The 26,071-nt window shown below is 42.8% G+C and overlaps 1 protein-coding gene across 19 annotated transcripts in view; it reads left to right on the top strand.

Annotated features, from left to right (window-relative positions):
* ATXN1 (ataxin 1) overlaps positions 1-26,071 on the top strand; it is a 405,519-nt gene that overhangs the window by 266,745 nt on the left and 112,703 nt on the right. The window lies entirely within an intron of this gene.

The following is a 26,071-nucleotide window of genomic DNA, read 5'->3' as shown; positions in this document are numbered from 1 at the left end:
TATGTGTATTAAATATAAATATGTATATACACATATGTGTGTGTGTGTATATATATATAACTGTGCATTAAGTTTTCAGTTTCTTAATAATTTGGTCAGGAAAGTTTTCCAGGCATTTATTATCTTTTTTTTTTTCCAGTTGCATAAACAATTTTGAGAGAGCTAGGAGCAGTGATATGAGGGCATGTATCTAGGAGAAAAAGCATTTACTGTTGAAAAGAAAAATTTCCACTGAAATTTTATTTCTTGGTTTTCTAAAAATTTGTATTAAATATGCATGTTTATCCATATTTCCCGAGGGTTAAATAGTCATATTAAAATAAGCTTATTGAACTCAAGAGCTCCCAGTGCCTCAGGGTAAGTGGGTGATGGAGGATGCTGGTGTTTTCATGGATTCTCATTTTGTACATATGATCACATTGGTTCTGGTGGAAAGTACAGGGCTCCTAGAATTATTGACCTCAATTCTATTCCTGGTCCTAAGGTCAAGGTCAAGTAAGTCTGCAACCTTGGGCAAGTCACTGGCTCCTGCAAAGTGTTGGTTTATAGTCTGTGTTGCTCTATGCTGCTTGTTTATTGATGAGTCTCCATCTTAGTTTGGGGTTCCCACAAGCAGCAGAATCTTATTTTAAAAAAACTCTTATTCTAAAAGCTTCTATCACTATTAAGGAATACTTTGGGGGCCCTGTTAGATCTGGATGCTACTCTAGCTGTATGCTTTTCTAGAAAGTATTTCCCAATCAGGTAGTCAACAGAATGCACGTCTGATGATGTTTTTTTAGCATCTTTTAACCTAGGAAACAAGTATCTTATGGAAAAGTGCTGTAGGTTTCAGGTTACATTTAAAAAGAACAGTGCAGGAACTATAATCAATATAGCTTTTGTTTCGAATCTGGTGGTGTGTGTTTTTGTTTTAAACCATTGCTTTGAACTGCTCATGTGATACCCTGTCAGACCTCAAACATTAAGTGAGGTTTTCAAAGACATTCTAGAGTGTAAACCTTAAGATGCCACAACTTAAAGTCATTTAAAAATCCTTCTGTAAATGGAATGGGTTGAGCGAGAGGAAGAAAATGCTAAATTCTTTTGAACTCCAAAGGACTTTTTCTTCCAAATTACATTCGCTTGGGGAGGCGGGGGAAGTCCCAGTTTTCTTAGTAAATTTGGAAGTTAGTAACCTTTTGCAGTCTTGCTATATTTTTACAGCACTGAGTTAATTCAGTTCAGTTCAGTTCAGTCGCTCAGTCATGTCCGACTCTTTGCGACCCCATGAATCACAGCATGCCAGGCCTCCCTGTCCATCACAAACTCCCGGAGTTCACTCAGACTCACGTCCATCGAGTCAGTGATGCCATCCAGCCATCTCATCCTCTGTCGTCCCCTTCTCCTCCTGCCCCCAATCCCTCCCAGCATCAGAGTCTTTTCCAATGAGTCAACTCTTGGCATGAGGTGGCCAAAGTACTGGAGTTTCAGCTTCAGCATCATTCCTTCCAAAGAAATCCCAGGGCTGATCTCCTTCAGAATGGACTGGTTGGATCTCCTTGCAGTCCAAGGGACTCTTCAAGAGTCTTCTCCAACACCACAGTTCAAAAGCATCAATTCTTCAGTGCTCAGCCTTCTTCACAGTCCAACTCTCACATCCATACATGACCACAGGAAAAACCATAGCCTTGACTAGACAGACCTTTGTTGGCAAAGTAATGTCTCTGCTTTTGAATATTGCTTTCTAGGTTGGTCATAACTTTCCTTCCAAGGAGTAAGCGTCTTTTAATTTCATGGCTGCAATCACCATCTGCAGTGATATTTTCTCCTTATTTTGGTATCCTGGTGTCCCAAAGCCATGCCATTATAATAGAGGAGGCAGGAGATTTTTCAAAGGACATGAGCTTGCATGTAGATGGGGTATGGTGGAGGGTAGATGAACGTGTTAGTAATAATCATGGCAGCCACTGGAATTAGTGGTGTCCATCTTCAGCAGCTTGTTGCCCCAGACTCACTACCTTTGTTGTTCTCCGTTTGTCCCCATCATCCACCTGTCAAATGCCACTGTGGCTCTTGCAGATGGACTTTGCTCCTCAAAGTGTCTCAAAATGGCTCTAAGGTGTGGTACCTTGTACAGAGAGAAGAGGCAAGAAAACTGACCTAGGAGTTGGAAGACCTGGATTTTACCCATGGTGCTGCAATTAACCGTACAGCCTTGAGGACCCGTTTTATCTTGAGTAATATGAGAAAGTTGAGTGTAGTGAGCTCTGATGCTTCTTCTAAAGACTCTAACATTGCTTCGAATATCAACTTTGGATGAGGCAGGCTGGATGGTCACTTTCCCCTGTTTGGCCTCTAAGAGGCAGTGATCTGGCACAACTTCAATTTATTGATACAAGAGCATTTAAAACATCGAGCACAGTCTTGTGGTTAAAAAACCAAAAAAAAGAATTATTGTGTGTGTCAGAACAACACTACCCTTTGCAGAGGACCTTCCCAGGGACCATGTGACAGTCGAAAGGTGTTCACTTGAGCACTTTTTCTAAGAATGCAGTTTTAGTCATTTAAATTTAGGATCCATACTCATTGGTCTTTTTGAAAATTAAATATGAGCCACTTTTGAAATTTAACTTTTGAAAAATAATCTACCTCTGTTCTCAAATATTACTTAGTATATAAACCAGGAGGCCGTAATCTGTAATTCTCTTCTGAGCTGCTCTGCTTTCTTGAGTAGCTCTTCTCCAGCTGCCTCTTTTAAGCAGCCTTCCCTGACATATATAAAGCAGCACCTTGTCCCTGTGTCCTCTAGCCCAGGGGTCCCCAAACTCCAGGATCTAATGCCTGATGATCTCAGGTGGAGCTGAGGTAATAATAATATGAATAAAGTGCACAGTAAATATTGGAGAAGGAAATGACAACCCACTCCAGTGTTCTTGCCTGGAGAATCCTAGGGACAGGGGAGCCTGGTGGGCTGCCGTCTATGGGGTTGCACAGAGTCAGACACGACTGAAGCGACTTAGCAGCAGCAGCAGTAAGTGTAATGTGCTTGAATCATCCCAAACCATCTCCCATCCCCTCCCCGGTCTGTGGGAAAATTTTTTTCCACAAACTGGTCCCTGATGCCACCGAGGTTGGGGACCGCTTCTCTAGCCTACTTTTTTTTTTCTTTTAAGCACCGTACATTTTATACATGCATTTGTTAATTGCCCTATCTCCTCAACTAGACTGTAGGATCCACGAAAACAGGGATGTTGTTCTTATTATTTTCCTGGTGAATCCATAACGCCTAACATGCAGCTTGTCCTAAAGTGGGCACTCAGTAAGTATTTGTTGAGCAACCAAGGACAGAGTGAGCCTGTGCCTGGGTTTCTCCTGTGTGAGCCTAAGCCATTCAGAGAAGAACCCAAAACATGGTTCTTATGCAAATGGCTTCAGTCTGATAGTATTTGGTCAGGTAGAGGGTGACATGCAAAGACTGGTTCACTGTCTTTTCCTTAGAAGTAGACGTCAAATGTTGACAATGTATATAAGTCAATGTGGGAAAGAAGCTGTTTGTTTTAAAAAAAAAAAAAAAGGCTTCATGGAACTATCAATAGTGTTTGGGGATTTTCTGATACTTAAATTCTGCCTGATGTGTGTTTCCTCTCCTCTTCCATTTGAGTGGTTTGCTTTATGGGTTGTTTGTGAGCAGCCTGCCCTGGCATTCTGTGAAAGGCAGGGTGTTGTGTTTTATAATCCCATTATTTTATCATCTTTCATGTTTTCCATTTCCAAAGTGAGAGACGGACTTGGCGTGGTCAGTTTACCCAGAAATTCACCATTTACTGAATAGCATCATTTTCATTTTCTTTCTTATTGAGAGATGCATACTTTGGAATGAAGGAATAGTGAACTGATACAAATTGAGTCCATTGGATGTCTCTCTGGTGGGAAGGGAGAACCCAACAATCACTTTCTTAGGGAGGCATCGTCTTCTGTGGCTTTTGAGGATAGCAGGTATCAAGGTTTCTTGAAGTTTTTGTTTATCAACCCCCTTTTCAGAGTGCAGGAGTTACATTATTCCTGGGAAGAAATGGAAAGACTGAAATAAATACCTCTGTGCCTATTTAGACAGCATTATGCTGTCTTTATAAGCTTTGAAAAATGGGAACTGAATTTCTAGTCTCCAGAGTGAGAGAATTACATATACACACTCTAATCAGAGCGATTTGGGAATTTCCCTGTGTGTCTGTCAATTTGTACCTTTTAGATTTGCCATCTGTGATACCAATTTTTTTTATGATCTCTAGTGCTACCATAGAAAAAAAAACTGAAGTCGATAAAAGGGATCACAAGGGAAGAGATTTTACTATTAGATAAATGAGGGGAAAGTCTCTTTTTAAAAGTCTTTGCTTATAATGACCCTACCAGTTGATCTGCATGTTATAAAGGCAAAGAGGGTCTCATATTTCATGCAAGCACTCTGGGTGTTCTTTATGTAGCCTCAAGTCTTCTAGAGTTTTCTCTTTCACCTATTTCTTTCTCTTTCCCAAACTTCCTCCAGTTGCTCCTTCTAGATGGCCTCACTCATTCCTGGCCATTGCTGCCTTGTGGCTGGTGGTGGTGTTGGGGGCTCTGCATGAGCTGCTGAGAACTGAGAATTGATATCAGCCCTACTTCTGAGTTGCTTGGCCGAGGGCAGCCCATCCCAGGCACACCTGTTTTCCTCGACATCGTCTTCCCCACCTGCTCGGCTCACTTGCCTTAGCATCTCAGAGAGGAAAAGAGAAATACCCAAAGTGCTGAGCAGTTGCAGTATGAAAAACGTTCGTGTATCTTCTGCAGTGTTTTGTCCTGTAAAGGAACGTGTCCACAGCATGGTCAGACCACTTTCTAACAGAGTAGTGCTGAAGTAAAAAGGTTTTATGTTCTATTTACTGTTTCGAATTCACCGACTGGATCCTATTTATGAAAAGACTGGTGTGCTCAGGTCTGTGAGGGAGGCAGGGGTGAGTCATCTGTATTCACTGCCCTCTGGGATTTTCCCTCCACTGTGCTGGTCAGCACAGAGTCAGTGTCCCGAAGCGGGTGTGAGTACGATTCCTGAGGCTTGGGTTTTCAGAGAAGGAAGGATTCACAGACAGCTGAGCATCTGAATTCGGCCTTGAAACGGGGGTTGGATTTCCACCCCATATATGTGTGTGTTATGAGAAGGCTGCAGAGAGAGAGAAGATAACTCAAGTCTTTTTGTTTAACTGCTTCTTCACCTGGGCAGGTGAAACCTCAGAAGCATCTCTGCATGAGGACTGATGTGCCATGACCACTGATCCAGACAAGGAGTGGGGGCTTAGGGCACGTGGGTCCCATTCCTCTTCAGAGTCATTTTATGTATTTATGAGCAATAGCTAAAGCAAGAATTTGGGTCACTTAAAGAAGCGGTATCTCCCCAACCTGTGTAAAATGTAGTGTTTTCAACTGAGCTTCAGGCTGAAACCACACCCAGGACTAAAAATGTGTTTCTCAAGTGGAGTGCCTTTGACACGCTCGCTGTGGAAGAGTCTGTGTACACCAAAGGCAGGGCGAGGATGCCTGGATGGGGGTCATGCCCAGGACGGGGAGTCTTAAGCCACTGCAAACTCTTCCAGACAGAGATCAAATCTTTCTCCTACTCGGTAACTTGGAGACTGATCAGCTCTACCATCTTTGTTATGAATATGATGGTCATGTATAAATATGATTGATGTATGTCTTTCTCTCCAAGTATATCATATCATAGTAGTATTTTCATTCTTCCTCTAAAAGACTGTTGTTTCTCTTTTGTTTTCTTAGAGCAAAGAGTGAGGCACAGATAGGGACTAAATGACATCGTTTTGTCATAAAGCCAAAACAAAATCTGATGGTTCTTACCAGCAAACATATCAATTTTGGGGACAGATGTATAAAGACGAATAATTTCACTCTTTTAATTTCCCACATTTTTAACTTTTGTGAAACGGTCATTTTTTTTTAAGAAAATCATTTATCCCTCCCTCCCTCAGCATTTCATACTAAATTTCCAGTGCTAACTATGTCATAAATGATGGTAGGCGGACTTGCAGAGTGAAAGAATGGATCCATCTTCTCTATGTCCTGAGGATTTTGTTAACCTTTTGCAGACCCCTGAATAAGAATGTTATATAATTAAAAAAAAAAAAAGTCTTTTGCAACAAGTTTAAGCTGCTTTTAAGGTGAGATAGTAAAATTAGCTGTTTGACATCTGTGTTGGAGGATGTTAGTGTCTCGGTGTCAGCTCTTCTATTTTTTAAGGTATTTATTTGGCTTTGCTGGGTCTTAGTTGCATCCAGCGTGATCTTGAGTTGCAGCATGTGGGATCTAGTTCCCTGACCAGGGCTTGAACCTGAGCCCCCTGCATTGGGAGCGCAGAGTCTTAGCCAACGGACCACCAGGGAAGTCCCCAGTTCTCTATTTGTGCTTCTGTCCTGAAACTACTTCCTTAAGTAGACTCCCCCAACGTAGAAACCTTAATGGGATACAAATGGCAACGTCCTTCAGAATCTTTTTATTTCCAAAATTCAATTAAGTTCTCGTCATGCTCTTTGGACTCTTCAGCATCTTATTCCACCTCTAACTCGCACATCTTTCTCAATACCTTTATCACATGTGTCTTATGACCTTCTGGCCACAAGTGTCTAGCATTAGGACTTGTCCACAGTGCCAACAGAATTCACTGCTTGAGACCCCTGCACAGGTAGGAGCTGGACTGTGCTACATCTTTCATTCTGGACATAAGCCATCCTCACATCGGGACATCGATGTTTTGCATATTTGGAAATGAAAATGCTCTTGCTAAAATTATTTTCTAAAAATTTTGTATTAGGTGGCTCTTCACTTCATTTTTCTTTTTTTCCCCCGCAGGCTTTGCAGCTCGCATACAACTGAAAAATTGTCATTTCTCCAGGGCTAACATCCAAGACTTTGATAGGCAGTCTCAATGCCTGGGGCTCCTATGAGTTGCTGCCCATTCTAAGCATCATAAGACTTACCTTGCAGAACAAAGAGAACTGGACCCAAAGATCGTCCCCTTCTTCTGACCTGGCAAGCTCTTCTTTCCCAGTGTTCTTTGTCTTTCCCTCTTTGTTCTCCAAGAAAAGGGAGGGATGAGATTAGCATGCTATTGTTCAGAACAGGGACAGCTATTGCCTGTGCAAACAGAGTTTTCCTTTCCCTTTCTTTGGCAGCTTCAGTTGTTCTACCTGTTTCTGGCTCTCCTTCTTCCTCAGTGAACCTTTCTCCCCCACCCCACTTTCAGGAGACTAATAAATTAAATATACAAGTGCCAGTTGGTTCCTATGAATCTACCAGCTCACATAATTCCGAACAGTCATTCAGCCTCTATCTTTAGTGAGGTTTTACCCTTTCTCTGTCACCACCGCATCGAGCACATGTATAGATTAAGGGTAGTACGTCAAGGTGAGAGCTCTCTGCTGGGTTATGTTAGTCCGTCACTCCTTTAGTGGAGCAGACGAGCTGCCAATTGGTATCTTGTTGCTGTCATTGGAGTTTGCAGTTCAGGTCCCCAGCTCTGCTGGCAATCTATTTCTGAGCCCCAGCGATGACGCCAGTTGTCCTGGCAACCTGCTGGCTGGCGCATCCATAAAGGCCAGCAGAGGAATGGCAGTGGACGAGGGTGGCCTCCAGAGGGTTGGAAGGGAGTTGGCAGTCACCTTGCTCAAAGAGGATTTTCCATTTCCTGCATCTGGGCTGGCCTCCAGGAAGAAGATGTCCATATCATGGGAGTGTCACTTGGGACTGTGAACCACATGGTCTTTCTAGGCCAGATAGCATCCCTTGGAGAATAACACACTGATTAGTGGCTGATCCAGGCAGAGTGTGGGGACTGCCAGACCAGGGTGCTAGGTGATCTCAGGACATTAGATGGTACCAGCTTTTCTTGGGAATCGGGTTAACGTTCCTGTTGTTCATCGGCACTGGTGTTCGGAGTTGGGGACATGGGCAGATGTTTGGGAAGAGTCAGAGGTCAAGAGAGGAGGGTAGAAGGGAAACACCACAGTGGATCTTGACTCCTTGTCCTGTTGACAGGTCTGGCCTAAAAGCAGTTGAGTGTAACTAGAGCTCTCTGACTGGGCTCCAGTAATTTCTGTGTTTGCAGCATTGCAAAGGAGCACCCCTTGTCCTCTTCTCTTTAACCCCTCTCCTCCTCCCTTGATGTCAAGTTGAATTGGCACTAAATGACTTGCCCCTCCCTCCTGATTTGGATCCAAAAGAACACAGAAGCTTTCTATTTTAAAGTCCCTTACTTAGTTGGCCTTGCCTTGATTGAGTCTAAAATTGGGCAGTCAATTGGCAGTGGATGTCTTGGGGATTGCATGCTATAACCATTTCATCAGAGAAGCCCCTGGCCAGTGCCTGTGGCTGACATTTTTTCCTCGGGAATGCATCTGTTTCTGTTGGCATGGAGATGTCAGGATATGTTTCTCACACACACACAAAGCAAAGGTGGGTCTACCTGCAAAATTTGGGTGCTGGGGAGCAAGGGAATCTGGTGAAAGAGATATCCCCAAAACAGTTGAAACCCACAAATGACATAAAATATTATTAGTACCTTTCATTACTTAAAGAATTTTTTTGTATTCACAGAGATCTTTTAGTATTTGCTGAGATAATAGCACGTACCCGTGTCTTCAGGATGGGGAAGCCAGTTAGGGTGTAACCAGGTATTTCTAGCACATTTTATTGTTTGCTGTTTGCATGCTCAGTTTCATCCAGCTCTTTGCAACCCCATGGGGTATAGCCCTCCAGGCTCCTCTGTCCATGGGATTTTCCAGGCAAGAAGACTTGTGTGGGTTGCCATTTCCTTCTCCAAGGAATCTTCCTGGACCACGGATCGAACCTGGGTCTGCTGCATTGGCAGGCAGATTCTTTACCACTGAGCCACCTGGGAAGCCCAGCACATTTATACTCAACATATATAAATGCCCCCTTTCATAGCTAGAATAAGGATAAATGTTGACGATCTGGAATTAAAATTAACAGAAATACTATTTGGAGGAAAAAAGAAACTCCATGGGAGTTGATTGTACTTTCAGAGCATCCTATGTTTCCAAGATGTTTCTTGAATAAATCAGTTTTGTTTAACAAGCATGTGGTGTGCTCAACCAGGTCATTATTTTAGGTTGTTGAAAGGGTTTAAATTCTCGAAGACTTGTGTGTTTCTCAAACAATAAATACCTCTTAGGTGCATTTTGATACAGTGGAGGAACAAGGTTGATTTTTTTTTTTTAAGGATCATTATGTAACTCTTAATTCAGTATCTGATGCTAAATAGTCATCATTCTTCATGGTACACAGGCAATGAAATCAGCTCTCTCATATTGATATGAATAATAGATACAGACTGTGAATCACATTAAAGTTGGAAGATTAAAATCCTTCTCTAGGTTGGTTGCTTTTTTAAAAGAAATATGGAGAAGCAGATGAGAGCCCAATTAGGACTCATGAGCTTCATGCTCCTTTTTCTTTTTCACAACCTCTCTAGACGTACAGTAATTGGAAGCATACCTAGTACAGAAAGACTGGGTTCTCTCTCCCTCTTGAATCTGAGTCACAGAGGTAGGTGTGAATCTAAATATTCATAACGCAAGGAGAAGATGGGGATGCCCGGGGCTTGGTGCAGAAGCATCAGACTAAGGATGGACACCTGGGTCTTTCCCTTCCACCCCTGTGAGACCCAGGGCAAGCTACTTTCTTTCTCTGTGCGCCTATTCCCGTGTCTTCCAAAGGAAGGTAGTTCTTTATTCCATTGGACAGCATCAATCAGATTTAAAGGTGTTCATCCAACTAAGGACTTTTGGACTCATAGTGTTAGTCACTCAGTTCTGTCTTACTCTTTATGATCCCATGGACTGTACCCTGCCAGGTTCCTCTGTCCATGGAGTTCTCCAGGCTTGAATACTGAAGTGGGTTGCCATTCCCTTCTCGAGGGGATCTTCCTGACCCATAGATCGACCCAAGGTCTCCTGCATTGCAGGCAGATTCGTTGCCATCTGAGCTACAGGGACTCATACCTGGATTCAAATCCTAGATCTGCCGCTCATTAGCTGTGTGTGTCCCTGAGGAAACTGCCCAACTTCTCTGAGTCTTACTTACCTCATCTGTAAAAATAGGGCTGGTCATACCTATGCTGCAGAATTGTTGAGAGAACTGAATGAGATAATGTGTGCTAAATATTAGCCCAGAGATTGCTCCCTAGTAACCATGGCAGCTCTAATGCTGTTATGATAATAAATTGCACAAAACAAAATTTATCATGATGTGTTGCTGAAACAAACAGGTGAACAGAACAGGTGAACAGTTGAAACTTGCTAGTCTCTTTGTTGTGGAGATGTTTCCTCTGTAATGGGAATTGTCATTAACTGTCAGCGTCTTTGCGTTGCCAGTGAAGTCGGTTATGTCTTGTCAAAGTCTTCTGCTGCTGTGACATGTGTAGTAGAGTAATTATGACGGTGAAGGTGGCAGTGTCTGTCGGAATTATCCATGTGCATAGTCTAAGGGACCCTGGTATTTTAGGTAAATTTTTTAGCATTAGTCAAACTGAAAGGCACAGTGAGTTTGGAAGAGACACTAGTCTTGTCTCTAAAAAGAGTAGGGAGATTCCAAAAGCTATTGATATGAGTGGAACTCTGAGAAAGAAAAACTACAGTATTTTGATGTAGCCACCATGTCTAGGTGGAGATAGGTGAAAATTACCTGGGCTAATTCTTTGACATTAAAGACAGAATAAGTCAGAAGATGGAGGTATATATTCCTGTATCTTCTTCCAGCAAATATGTACATGGTGTGTGCGCTAAGGAAATCTTCCATAACAGCTAAAAAAGCTTCCAGTCACTGGGAAGAGAGGTGAGAAGATAGGCAATTCCTATCTTTTAGTGATACCCAGAGGATACTATGGATGCAGACCAATGTGGCATCTTCTGGGCTCAGAGAAGCCTTCACCCCTAGACCTGATGAACTGACAGGTGTTAACTTGGAAACAAAGTGGGTGTATCATTTGGCATACATATGTAACAAGCCACCCCCACGTTTAATGACTTGAGACACCAAACATGTATTGTGAGCCAGCTGGGCTATTCTAGGCTGGGTAGCTTGACTAGGACTGGTTGGTCCATGATGACCTCACTCTTATGTCCAACTGTTGTAAGGCTGGTTTGGGGGCAGGACCATCCACTGGGACAGCTGGTCGCTGCTTCACATGGTCACTCATCCTCCAGGCGGCTCGTCTGAGCTTTCTTATTGTGGTCTCAGGGAGCAGCAAGAGAGGACAAAGTCCAGCACGCAAGTGCTTTTAAACCTCTCCTGTGGCCAAAGCAAGTCATCTAATAAGTTCAGATTCAAGGGATGGGGGAAGCATGGGCATTAACTTTAGTTGATTACCTGGGGGATGCTGTGTGCCAAGCTCAGAGATGAGAATGTGCCATCTTGGAAAAGTGTACAGAGTCCAGAGTGTCTAGAGCAAAGCAGGGGAGAAGTGGCAAGGGACAGGCCAGATCACCAAGAGCTTCTTTTCAGGAAGCTCTGCGGAGAAGTTTGAAATCTATCTTAAAGACAGGAGAGGAGTCCTTGAAAGATTTGTACTAGGATGTGGACATAATCAATTCCATATGTAAAAACATGGGTGATGGCAAATGCCTAAAAGCATTTGTCCACCTAGACAGTTTGGGGAAGTTACTAAACTTTCTAATCCCAACCTAGACATCCCAGGAATTGCTGGAGAAGACAGAAACACGGGAGCTGAGAGGTGCTTCCAAGTTGACATGTGCTTTCTAAACAGAGACCAGAAAGAGGATGCAGAGCCTCCTGGCGTGTCAGGAAGGTCAGAGGCTCAGGTCATGGGCAGAGTTTCGGTGAAGTCTTCTGGGAGGGCTCAGAACCTATGAAGGGGGTTGGACTTTGCGGGCAGTGTTCGTTGCATCTCTTTCCTGATGGGATACTGCCTGGCTTCTGATGGGTTACTGATGGGTTGATTGAAAGACTCATTAAAAAAAATGTGTCTTTGCCTGGTAGGTAGTGTTACACTGTCACCCCAGCTGAATACTCTTCTTGCCAACTGGTTTCCCTGTTACCTCAAAATAGGCAGTATGTTCCAGGGGCTCTCGGACCCCCTAAAAAATCCGTCTCTATCCTTGGATGGGACCAGGGCTCACTCATTAATTTCAAGAACTGACCTTTTAACTATGCTATTCAGCGTCACTCTTTAAAAATACTAAAATAGAAGTGACTGTTTCATTTCACTAAATTCAAGTCACTGAGACCGAGAACTTGTGGTTTTCACCGGGCTGTTTGGGACCCAGTTTGTTGTCACCGAAACTGTGTGATATTGGGTAGGAGTTGGCACGATCCTGTTCAGGCCTGGAGGTTATAGCTCCGATGTGGAAAGTACTATCTTTTATAGATTAAAAAAAAAAAAAAAGAGGCAGGGGACACCTAAATATGCATTAAGCTGATGATAATTTGCCATGTTTTCTTTTTAATTTTCCAGTAAAAAAATGGGAAGTACAGAAAAGCGTGGATAGGGTGGTGCAGGCTGCAGTTGGGGTGGCCTATGAGTTCTACTCTTTGTCTTGAGGGACACCTTCCCTGCCCGTCACACTGACAGTGAGTGAAAATCAAGGGAGGAGAGGAGGACGAGACAAGGAGGACTGAAAACCCAGAGCCTGGTCCTCCAGGAGCAGGCGGGCCGCTGTTGAAGCTCAGAGTCCTATATTTTCTCCACTTAGAGAGTTTCAAAACCAACCTCTGGTGAGGATACTTAATGGTATTAGCTCTTTATTTTGTGCTCACTGATACAAGTGTTGGGTAACCACCGAAGTCAATTGAGGGGACAGGTTTGCCCCTTTGGGACTGGAGACTTTGCTCCTGTACTTGGCAGCCCTAATCTCCAGGCACTGCTACTTGAATGGGACACATTTTCAAACAGGAGAGGGTTTCAGACACTCCAATGCAGGGTCAGAGGCAATAGAGGCATTTGTTTGCTCCTGAGAAACAGCTAGCATTTTAGACGCTTTTAGCAGAATGTCTCAAACAATTATGTAAAGGAAGGGAACCTCAGAATTTAAAATGCCCCAATGGGGTGAGCTTCACCGTTCTGTGAAATGGAAATGAAAATGTGGTGTGTTGGGGAATTCTTTATATGTAATATATAAATATATATATATATAATCTATTTATTTGGCTGTGCCAGATCTTTGTTGTGGCATGCGAACTCTTAGCTGTGCCCTGTGGGATCCCTGACTAGGGACTGAACCCAGGCCCCCTGCATTGGGAGTGTGGAGTCATAGCCACTGGACCACCAGGAAAGCCCCATTGGGGGATTCTCGAGTCTACTTACTTGCTTTACTGGAGGATCACAGGACAAACACTGACTGACTGTATCTGATCCTGAGAGGAAGGTATGATTACTGTGCTCAGCCTGGTGACGTCACAGAGTCCAGAACGATGCCAGGTGAGGGAGGGAGCCCAGCCGTGTGGATCAAGGAAGGTCCAACTCCTGTATTCTTTCAGTACAAGCAGGACCTTCTAGGAGGTTTATCATGAAATATTAATCAAAATAGTATATATCTCTTTACAGATACCTATTCAGTCTGTCCGAGCATGCGCAGCGTATGTAGGAGGAAAATAGAATCTTATTTTTAAAGTGGGGTGAAGATGGCAGCATGTGTTTGCTGCCACCTGTGTGTTATTTCACAGGTTTCGTCAGCTTATTTCCTCACCCACCTGTGCTTTCTCCAGTACCTTAAGCAATGTAACGAGGCCAGGAATCCACCAGGGACATGGGTACACAATTAAAATGAACGCTGATCAAAACCACCTCCTGTTATAGACTTTTTGAGAAGTTTTAATAATATTGCTGAAGTCTGAACAGGTGGAACTTTCTCTGAAGCTCCTTGATGAATATCCAGAGGTAGTCACTGTCAGCTAAGGTCTGACAGCAGGTGTGGAGACTGGGATGCCTGATAAGTATTCTGAGTGTCTTACAATGGGAGACAGGCTATCCCGTTCAGAATACGGTTGCTTCTCCCCATTTTAGGTACACTCTCTGTAATCACAGTAGATTCTCTCTCTCTGTCTCTCCCTCTCTCGAACACAAACATACATAGACACCTATTCCCCTGGTGTGCTCCACTGAAGGCAGACCAGCTACAGAGGGGCAGCATGACTCCAGAGAGCATGGCAGCCTTGCATACAGCTAACTTTCTGGGCCCAGATTCTAGGATAACAGGCATAAGGTTAAAGCCCTTCTGATCCAGTCTCTTATCTCTTATGCCGTTCACAGATCTGGATTCGTTGAATCTAACCTCTTCGTTGCAGCCGACTCAGAAATGCAGAGCTCTGAAGCCCATGTATTTACTTACTCCATCTCAATCTTAGATTTGCTGGTCGTACTTCAGTTCACGAAACTGAAAACTCCAAATTAGTTTCCATGATGAAATATGGGGCCAGAGTTGAAAACTGTTTAGCAGAAGCCATGTTTGATCTTTGGATAAAACTCCATCCAGGTTCTGCCTTGGGACGTTTTGCATTGCTGGGAGCCTTTTCAGACAGAAAGGAGAGAGACAGGATGAGAAAGCAGAGCTAGGTGTATGTGAGCACCTGTGTCCAAAGATCATAGGTCGTGTGGGGAGAATTTCCAAGTAGCACAACTGGATTTCAGCAGTTTCTGCGGACCCGTGGCTTTCACTGTCTGGACTCCCTCTTCTGTGTTGGACCTCATCTTTCTCTCTCCCAGATGCCTCCAAGCAGTTCATGCACCTTGACTGAGCTGGGGAGAAACAGTCTGGTAACAGCATATTAACCTGATAGGGACCTCAGCCAGAATAGTCACGCTTTACAAAAGCTCGGGGATTCAGGATTGAAATTTCTTAATGGTGGAATTTCAGCTGATTGTGGAGGAGACCCTTTAGGAGTCATTTTTTTCAAACATATTAGGAAGCAAGCACCTGCCCATCCAGTCAATACATGCTATCAATTCTGGTCTTCTATGCTCTAAATTTCCATGTATAATAACTGATGGCAATCTTTATAATACTCTTAAGAACTTTGCATATAAATTTCAAAGCTATGGTATGCTTCACCAACTTTCTTTTGTTCCCAGTTTTTAAAATTGTGATTAAAATACACACAATTTACCATCTTAACCATTTTTGGGTTTTTTGTTGTTCAGTTCAGTCGCTCAGTTGTGTCTCTTCGCAACCCCATGAATTGCAGCACGCCGGGCCTCCCTGTCTATCACCATTTACATTTTTTTTTTAATGTTTTGTATTGGGATATACCTGACTAAGAACGTTGTGATAATCGCAGGTGAACAGAGAAGGGACCCGGCCATGCGTATCGTCTTCACCACTTTTAAGTGCACAGTGCAGTGGTGTGAAGTACATTAGCATTGTCGTGAAATCACCACCACCATCCCAGAATGCCTTTCACCTTGCAAAATGGAAACTCTCTACCATCAAACACTAACTCTCCATTCTCCCTCCTCCCCGCCCCTGGCAAGCACCATTCTGTCTTCTAGGTACCTCACACAAGTGGAATCCTACAGTGCATGTCTTTTTATGACTAATTTACTTCATCTTGCATAATGCCCTCAAGGTTCATCCATGCTGGGGGCATGTGTCAGAATCTTTTTCCTTTTTAAGGATGGATAACATTCTACTGAACATATAGAATATATATAGTCTACTGAATATATATTAAATTTATTCATCCATTGATGGACCCTTGGGTTGCTTCTGACCTCTTGGCTGTTTTGCATAATGCTGCTCTGAACATGGGTGTGCAAATATCTGTTCAGGACACTTCACCAGCTTTCTTGTATGTGCTTGCTGGATATAGTTGCTTGAAGAAGACATGCATCTACCCTCGATGACTCTTTTTCACTGAATAGAAAAAGATGCCCAGGAGTGTTACCTGAATTATCTTCTCTGCTAAATCTCACCTGATACCTGAAATGCCATTAATTGCAGTTCAACGCTGGTGCCTCATATAATAAAGAATCTGCTTGCAATGCAGGAGACCTGGGTTCGATCACTGGGTGAGGAATCTCCCCTGGAGAAGGGAATGGCAACCCACTCCAGTCTTTTTGCTGGAGAATCCCATGAACTGAGGAGCCTGGTGGCCTATAGTCCATGGGGTTGCAAGGAGTCAGACACAACTGCACGACTAACACATTCATGCATTTGTTCCTCCAGAATTGAGCAAAGCCGTCTACTTGTTTTACTTTAAAATGCAAATATCCCTGGGACAGAAGCTACAGATAAGATTTTTAGCACTTGGTGTGAATTAATCAGATCTCATCTTAGAAGCCTTATCTGTCCCTCTCCCTGGTTCTTAACTGTTGGTTCCCTACTGTGTGTGCTTGCTAAGTCCCTTCAGTTCTGTCCCACTCTTTGTGACCTCATGGATGGTAGCCTGTCAGGCTTCTCTGTCCGTGGGATTTCCCAGGCAAGAACGCTGAAATGGGTTGCCATGCCCTTCTCCAGGGGATCTTCCCGACCCAGGGATCAAACCTGTGAGTCTTATTTCTCCTGCGTTGGCAGGCAGGTTCTTTACCACTGGCGCTACCTGGGAAGCCCAGTGAATATATTTATTGCCTTGCCTTATTACTACAAGTATCACATTGTATTAAAATTACTCATTGATATTATTTTGCTTCTCCTGATAGAAGCTTCTTAAGGACAAGATCCTTGTACAATTTATGTTGGTTTTTCAGGCCCTAGTAAATGTTGCCCACAGACACCTCTGAATAAAAATTCATCCATGTATTCACCAGGCATTTATTGAGTACCCACTCTATGTCTTCAAATGAATCTTAAAATTCTGACTTTCTAGTTTTGGGTGGCTGAAGATCAATTCTGTCCACCATACAGTTTTGGAAGATTTTAGAAACCTTCGGATCTGCCTTTTACCCTTTTTGGTGCCGAACCTTGAACCAGATGAGTCACTCAACCTCTCAGTTTTCTATCACAAATCTCCCCAGTTTCTTGCGCTCCTGTTCAGAAGCAGCATCTATGCAAGTAGGTTTACATTCTTCTATTCAAAATTAAGACAGTGAGACGAGGAGACTGTGTCCCTGTCTCCAACCAACATCAAGCATGGACATTTTATAAATGCATGCATTCACTTAGCCCATTGTTAATAGTAATCTCCTTAGAATGGGGGCCAGGGTTCGAGTCCTTGGGTTAGTATGCTCTGTGTTGACTTATAACTGTATACCTCACTGTATACTAGCAACTCACAGCCCAGGGATAACATGCACTCCCTTTAAGGTATGTCCCCCTTCATCAGGTGATGGTTATTACCTTGTAAATGAATCTATCCTAAACTAAATTATGACTTCAGGCTCTAGCCTCAGAGTCTGTTAGTTCTCAGCAATGTTACTATCGAAGCCAATAGACAGATTAGCATTTGGGTTTATATTGTTGTTGTCACTGTTATTCTAACAGTGACATTAAAGGTTAAAGGTGTTTCCCGTAACAGATTTCAAGATGAAACTGTGATTATTGGTACAGTTCCCTATTTGGTAGGTAAACAGAGTTAAAGGTTCGTTGGTCACTAGATGGAAACAAATTGGATATCTTTACCAAGAACATATTTATAGGATTCATAGGATTCATTTTACAAGGAACAGAAAAAAACAGGAATAAGTGGAATCCTCAGACAATCTTTTAGTCTTCTTTTTAGACCATAGTTTGGCTTTTTCCTCTATTAAACATTTGGACAGAGTTGTTAGCAGGTAATAAAGTTTAAAGTCAACTGGTCTTAAGACATTTCCCCTTCTGGCGCTCTCGTATTCCTACTTTAATGCGGTCGAAATGAAAGTTACAGAAAAGATAATAGCAATATGCCTAAACACTGAACTACAGTAAATAGCTATAGTGAATTTATGCCCATAGAAAGGAAGAATTTGAAACAGATGGCTTTTGGTTAAAGGTATTTCCTGTAACAGATTTCAAGATGAAATTGTTAGTTTAGCAAAGATGATAAGTCTTTAGAAACACTGTTGCTGGAGTACCGGTTTTTTAAAAGGATTCCTCCCCACCCTAAGGACCACCACCACCACCACCACTCCCTCCTCTGTATGTAAAAACAGCTTTGAAGGATAAGAACAAACACTGAATCCGACGTTGCTGATTGGCTCGTGCGTCCCTCTGGTTTGTGGATGGGGAACCCCGCTCAGTTGTAAAACAACTCAGTCATGCTAATTCCTGGTCGTGTTGCTACATTATCTTCATAAATAATTTGCATCGTGGGGTGTTTCTGCATATCTTGTGCATTTTAATGTTATTTTTAGCCAGGAATTTTTATTTTACAATAACAGTTTTTTGAATAGACTAATCAAGAAGCCTCCTCCAGAGTCAAGGAAACAAGTGCTGAGAATATGTCAGGGGGGGTCTGTCTCCTTTCCTCCTCAGACACTTCCCTCTGCTGCTGTTCTTGCTGCCCTTGCCATTACTTTTTGTAACTTTAGTTCTTTGGAATTTCCATTTCTTTTTTTTTTTTTTTTTTTCCTTAGACATCAGAACGTGGCTGTTGAAGTAATTTATGTCACGAGAGGCTGCACTATGGTGATCTGAAGCCAGCGTGGCTTTTGTGTAAGGCACTAGCTTTTTTGCCCTTAACAAGGAGAACGTTATTGGAAACTTGAATTATGAGATGGAGTGTTACCTCTTTCCTTTGAAACAACTGTCTCTTACAAGTAATCTCTGCAATAGCCTGAAGAGGAGTTTAAACTAGAGTAGCAACATAAAACAGAGAAGGAAATGGCAACCCACTCCAGTGTTCTTGCCTAGAGAATCCCAGGGACGGGGGAGCCTGGTGGGCTGCCGTCTATGGGGTTGCACAGAGTCGGACACGACTGAAGCAACTTAGCAGCAGCAGCACCAACATAAAAAACCTGCCATGTTGTCATTCAGCCACTCAGTCATGTCCAACTCTTTGTGACCCCATGAACTGCAGCATGCCAGGCTTCCCTGTCCTTCACGATTTCCTGGAGCATCTCAAACTCAGGTCCATTGACTCAGTGATGTCATCCAACCATCTCATCCTCTGTCATCCCCTTCTCCTCCTGCCCTCAATCTTTCTCGGCGTCAGGGTCTTTTCCTGTGAGTCAGCTCTTCGTATCAGGTGGCCCAAGTATTGGAACTTCAGCTTCAGCATCAGTCCTTCCAATGAATATTCATGGTTGATTTCCTTCAGGTTGTCACCTGTAGATGTTGGCATTTGAGTGTTTTCTTCCAGAATCTTTTCTATGGGTATGTGTACAAATAAACAGAGGTGGTTTTACAAAAATGGAATTGTAATTGATAGACTTTTCTGAACCTTCTTTTCTCACTCTGTCATCTGTTGGGAACATCTTTCCTTGTTGATAAATATAGGTCTTTAAAATGTTGATGGCTTCTGAGCATTCTGGTGCACGGATATAAGAGTGAAGATTCTCTGACTTCACCAATTGTATGTGCCCTTTTTGTTCCTCTGTTTTTTCTCTTTTCCGCTAGGATCCATCACATGCCTCTTGCTCTGCTCTTGACTATGGTCAGATGAAAAACCCGAATGAAGACAAGATCTAGGACCTGTATTTGATAGAGAGCTGTGCTCTTGAGTTCTCTGAATCAGGACTTCTGAGAGAGTATTACTCTTCCGTCTTGGCCTCCTTGACACACTCAGCATGGCTTTTCTTGGGAATTTTACTTTCCCTTAGATTCCCAGTATCTTCTGTTGACTTTCCCTCAAGACTGATGACTCATTACCTCACCTGCAGTGGGGTTCCCTTTCTCTTGGGTCTCTTCCTTTGGCCTGAATCAAGCAGAGACACTTCTTTTTGACTCCATCACGTCCCTTTCCAGTTGTCTAGAGTGAGCTCACTCACCTTTCAGACCCCATTTTGAATCTCTAGGCAAAGTCCAGCACCTCCAGTCTGATCTGCAGTTCCTTGTCAACTTGTGGCCTCTGTCTTGTGGCCCAGTGCAGTGCTCTGTTGGCCAATCTTCCCACCTGCTCTACCGCTAAGCCTTGCCTGTGCCATCACCTCCATCGGAAACAACATGTCCTCCCAGTTCTTGACCCGCAAACCAGTCCCTGCTGGGATTTTAAAACCTGGACAGGAGTCATCTTGATGGCGTCTTCTCTGGTGCCTTCCATAGGGCTCCAATCAAATCTGGAAAGTCATCTGGAAGGAAAAACCTCAAACCAGTTTTGTTTTTTTTAATTAACAGACTTTAATTTTTTTCAAGCAGTTTTAGGTTTACAGAAAGTGGATGGGAAAGTACAGAGTGTTCCCACATTCCCCGCCTCACTCCTGCCCCAAGCTAGTGGCCTCTGTTATTAACCAATAATGATATATTGGTCGTAACGGAAGTCCAAGATTTACAGTCGAGTTCATTCTTTCTGTTGTATTGGCTTGACCATAAAAGTTATTTGGATTTTTCCATAGTTCTGATACAGTCTATGGGTTTTGACAAATATAAAATGATGTGGGCTTTGCTGGTGGCTCAGTGGTAAAGAATCTACCAGCCAATGCAGGAAATGGGGGCTCAACCCCTGGGTCAGGAAGATTCCCCTGAAGGAAGGCATGGCAACCCACTCTGGTATTCTTGCCTAGAGAATCCCATGCCTGGTTGGCCTGGTGGGCTACAGTCCATGGAGTCGCAAAGAGCTGGACATGACTTAGCAACTAAAACAACAAAACAGCATGATGATATGTATCCACCAGAACATTATCATACGGAATAGTTTCCACCCTAAAAATTCCCTGTTCTCCATCTATTTATCTCCCTCCCAACCCCCAAACCCTTTTCACTATCCTCATAGTGGCCTTTTCCATAATGTCAGATAGTTGGACCAATACAGTACGTAGTCTTTTTACACTGGCTCCTTTCGCTCGGTAGCATATATTTAAAGATCCTCCATATCTTTTCATGGCTCAATAACTTACTTCTTTTGGTCACTGAATAATATTCCATTGCACAGATTACTGCAATTTATCCATTCACCTACTGAACGAGGTCTAGGTTTCTGCCAAGTTTTGGCAGATCATAAAGCTGCTATAAATGTTCACAGTCAAGGTTTTATATGGACCTCTTTTCACCTCCTTTGGGTAAATACCATGGAGTGTGATTGCTGAATCATATGGTAAGACTGCTTCATTTTGTAAGAAACTGCCAAACTCTCCACAGTGATTGTACCATTTTGTGTTCCCTCCAGCAATGAGTGAGAGTCCCCATTGCTTCACGCCCTCACAAGCATTTGGTATTCTGGATTTTGGTCATTCTGGCTGGTGTGTTTAGTGGTATTTTGTTGTTTTGACTTGAAATTCCCTGAAGACATGATTTGGAGCATCTTTTCATAACTTATTTGCTCTCTAAAGATCTTTTGTAGGAAGGTGTGTATTTAGGTCTTTTATGTATTTTTTTTTTAATTGGATTGTTTGTTTTCTAATAGCGTCGTTTTTCCTGTGGCTCTATTTTTGCTGTTATTTCTCTTTTAACTCAAGCTGGTTCTTACTGCTCATTAGATTGCTTACTACTGGAAGGCACACTCTCCTTCCCTGATGAACCCATGTATCTCTCAGAGTGGTGTTCACTCTGAGTCCTCCTGATGTGAGCTTATCTACCTCCTTTTGTACCCAGGCTGCTGCTTTGTTAGAATATCCAAGACAAGAGCAAGAATCAAGAAATGTAGCTTGCATAACGTAGATCACAGTGTTTAGGTCGATTTCTGAAGCTGGTGTTAAATTCCAGAAATTCCTTGGCTCCTTTACATTAATTCCTAAATTTTACTCTTTGCCGTAATGATTTAATAGCATATTTTTAAAATGTTATTTCGGGTTCCTGTGTAGTTTTCCCTGCAAACTACAGAAGTCATTTTAACTTCATCTTTCTGACCTGCTAAAAGCAGTAAATTGACAGCAGTAAGTGAGAGAAACAAGCTGCTGTGTATCTAATACGAGGAATTGCATGTTCTATGTGTGCAGTAATAGTTAATGTGGGAGGAAGTCAATATTAATTAATTTCTGAGTCACTGACTACATTATAGATAATGCAGAGCTTCCAGCCCATGTGTTACAATGAGCTACAGATACGTCAGCCTTTGGGCATCCTTAAACCCTGAGGTTATAAAGCCCTGGTGGGGGCGGGAGGCCGGGACTTGACCACTTATGTATGTTGCTGGCCAGGTGTTAGTTTCTCTGTAAGTTGCACCGAGAGAGAGGGAAGGGAGAGAAAGAAAACACGCGGAGGAGAGAGCCCCAGCACTCACTGGCATAATATGAAGTGGGGAAGATAGCGATCTACAATCCGCAAGCATCAGTTCATTGTCAGCTCTCCAATAGCAGAGATTGTGTCTGCTTAGCTCACTGCTTTGTCCTCACACCTAAGACAGAGCTTGTTATATAATAAATGCTCAATAAACATTTATCAATTTAATTCATGAAACATACCTGAATAATAAATTCATCACACGTTGCTTCACCCTCTCTGTTCTTCAATTTCTAGAGCCAGAACCAATTTATGTCTATATAACAAGTAGAAATTTACATGTAGATAATATGGCTCTTTTTGTGACCTAAAGTGGCACAGTCTACAGCATGGTGCTGGTTAAGGAGGTTGAGGAACCATTGATTCTTTCTTACCCTCTCTTATTTGAATTATTTTTAAGTCTGGACAATGGTGGGGATGATAATTATGTAATTTGCATACAGCTCATAAAATTTATTGCTTTACATCGATGTAATCCTCAGAGCGGCTCTTAGAGAAGTATTTCTTTCTATTCCCATTTTCATAAATGATGAAACTGGTGCTCAGCAAAGTTAAATGATTGTGGAAGATGGCATAAACGGAACTTTAGCCCAGACATTTTAACTGTTTACTTCAAATCTCAAGGACTTTTCATCTGTACCAAACATTATAAGGTTTCCTCTAGACTCACTTTTAGGGCTTTCCTGGTGGCTCAGACAGTAAAGGACCCGCCTGCATTGAGGGAGAAGGGAGACCTGGGTTCGATCCCTGGGTTGGGAAGAACCCCTGGAGGAGGGCATGGCAGCCCACTCCAGCATTCTTGCCTGGAGAATCCCCATGGACAGAGGAGCCTGGTGGGCTACAGACCATGGGGTCACAAAGAGTCGGAACGACTGAGTGACTAAGCACAGCACAGAGACTCACTTTAAAGCCTAGATGTTATTTGATACAAATGATGGTGATAAAGTAAACTTAGGAATGCTTAAATGAGGTAAACATTTCTAAACCTTTTTTGAAAAATGTAGGCTTAAGCTAGATGCTAGTGAGACTTTTTCAGGTCTAACTAACTCTTAAAGGTCTGAATTAGTGGAGTTTTAATGTGAATTAATGGTCGCATTTTCAAAGAATAAAGTGATTAAAGCATAAACCTACCTGCTGTTATAGAACTGGGTGAGGTGAAATGAGATGAGACTAGACGGTGCACTACGAGAACAAGAAAGCTGTGAAGAGGCAGGCTTATGTGGATCCTTTAAATACACTTGATGCCATCCTTTGGACAGGAAGAAAGGCCTTTAAAATCTCACACTGGCAAGAGGAAAAGAAAATCGGCAATCTCTCTTCTTTTTTTACCCTTTCATTTGAATGTTTAGTCACTTTGGTCTACTTCGGTTTTGATTCACAAATGAGTTTTCAGAAACTGCCCTCCTGTTTTTTTTTTATTTTATTTTTATGAAATATTTAATTTTTCCTCTGAAAACAGGCACAATCACTGGGACATGAGATGGATACTCCTAAATCTTCTCATTTTGTCAGCTGAATTTAATCTTACACTATCTATAAAATCGGGAAAGGTTTTCTCGTACAATTCATGAGCAGTTCTGGACATCCCATACTCATTCCTGCATTTAAGTAATTCTCCAAATATTTATTGAATGCCAGCCACAGAATCTTTGGCCTAAAGAAGCTCACAGTCTTGACTCTGGTTCTCGACTCACCAAACACCTTGTTTCTCTTCCACCAAATTCCAGACTTTCTCTCTCTCTGGATACAACTGAATGCTGTTTGCAGAGTTCTTCCTGCTTGTAGTGAGCAGCCATCTAGCTCAGTAGGCACTTTATAAAGCTCGAGAGTTTGAGGGAAAAAGGCAAAGGAATCGGTGAGTAGCTTGCTCTTTGGTTTCCAGGAAAGAGGACTGCCCCGGTGATCCTGGAAGAGCTGTTGCCCCTGCAGCTCCCTGTGTGCGCGCATATTCTATACATTGGGGCAACATCTTCTGTGTCTTACACAAAGAAAGCAAGGCTAAAGATAGAATCCAGGGGCATGAAAACCTTTTAACCTTTCCAACAACCATGTTTCAGTTCAGTTTGTTCCCGTGTTGGCTTTCAGAAGGGGGAAGAAGAGAGAGAACTCTTAATTACAAAGGCCACGTTTCTTTCAGCTATACTATTTTCAATGCTATATAATTTGAAAGCTGAAGTGGCAAGTGCTTGCTTTTAAATGTGGAGAGAAGGTGCCCCCTCATTTTAGGCTTCTCTGATAACTCAGTTGGTACAGAATCCACCTGCAATGCAGAAGACCCCAGTTCAATTCCTGGGTTGGAAAGATCCACTGGAAAAGAGATAGGCTACCCACTCCAGTATTCTTCGGCTTCCCTTGTGGATCAGCTGGTAAAGAATCCACCTGCAATGCAGGAGACCTGAGTTTGATCCCTGGGTTGGGAAGATCCCCTGGAGAAGGCAGAGGCTACCCATTCCAGTATTCTGGCCAGGAGAATTCCATGGATTGTATAGTCCATGGGGTCGCAAAGAGTCACAACTGAGCCACTTTCACTTTCAGTTTTCATGTAAGGCTTAGAAAATATTGACTTTGATTTAAACAAAAGGAAAGGTCTCCAGGGCCTAGTAATGGGGATTGGTATTGTCAAGAAGCAGACTTTTTGTTCTCCTGGTGTTGGCCTTTGATGGAGTCTGCTCCTCTTTCCCTCCCATTTTTTTATTCCTCTTCTCTGGATCAGGTATGTTCACAGATGACCACTAAAGTGGGGCTCAGGGAGGCTAGGATGAGACCCAAGGCTGGACTTCTGGCAGAGCTTCTCCATAACTCCCAGGAACAGGATAAGCTGCATCTGTGGCCTGGAAAGTCCATTTCCAAGACAGAACATTGATCCCTGTTGCTCAAATAGGCTGGTCAGCGTTCCTGCAAGGTCCCGAGAACAGAGTGGGAGCTATTTACTGAACACTGAGTCTGGGTCTAGGTGGATTTTATGTTATTTCTTGGAAGATATACAGACATCTTGACAAGGTGGATATTGCTATCTCTATGTTGCAGATAAGAGAGCCTACGCAAAACGGAAGTGAGTCAGCTCAAAGCTACCCTGCTAATAATAAACATGCTGGTTTTGACCCTAAGTAAGTCTGAGTAATAAAACCCATGCCGTCTCCACCACATCACATTCCTTCCCTTGAATCAGAAAGTACCCGGCAGGACAGGTGATGGCAGGGACCATGATACCACAGGTAGATGAAATGCTTTCTGCCTCCCTCCTCCTGTTCTCTGAAAACTCATTCACGTATGCAAATGTGTTGCATCCATGATGGTTCCAGCCCTTTGCCTACATAACTCTACACGTGAAAAAGATTAAAGAGACCACGGAGACATTACTGGCATCCAAGTATTTGTTGTCATGTGGGAGGAAAGTTATACAAGAACTCCATTTTTTTCCTTTTCCTTTTCTTTCCTGTATTTAGGCATTGTAGAGTTACAGTACTAATCACCCACAGGTACAAATATCATCCTCCACCTTTATTTGATGATTTACAAATATTTTTATTATTTTTTTCTTTTTTGCAGTTGAATCCAAAATATTTATTTTATGACATTGATTTGATATTTTCCATGGTAAAAGTATTCAATAAGGCCTCCCTCATAGCTTAGTTGGTAAAGAATCCTCCTGCAATGCAAGAGACTCTGGTTCAATTCCTGGGTCAGGTAGATCCCCCTGGAGAAGGGATAGGCTTCCCACTCCAGTATTCTTGGGCTTCCCTCGTGGCTCAGCTGGTAAAGAATCTGCCTGCAATGCCAGAGAC

Source organism: Bubalus bubalis, chromosome 2 (genome assembly GCF_019923935.1).
Source record: "Bubalus bubalis isolate 160015118507 breed Murrah chromosome 2, NDDB_SH_1, whole genome shotgun sequence".
NCBI classification, from domain to species: Eukaryota; Metazoa; Chordata; class Mammalia; order Artiodactyla; family Bovidae; genus Bubalus; species Bubalus bubalis.
This window is presented reverse-complemented; position numbering and strand designations above follow the sequence as displayed.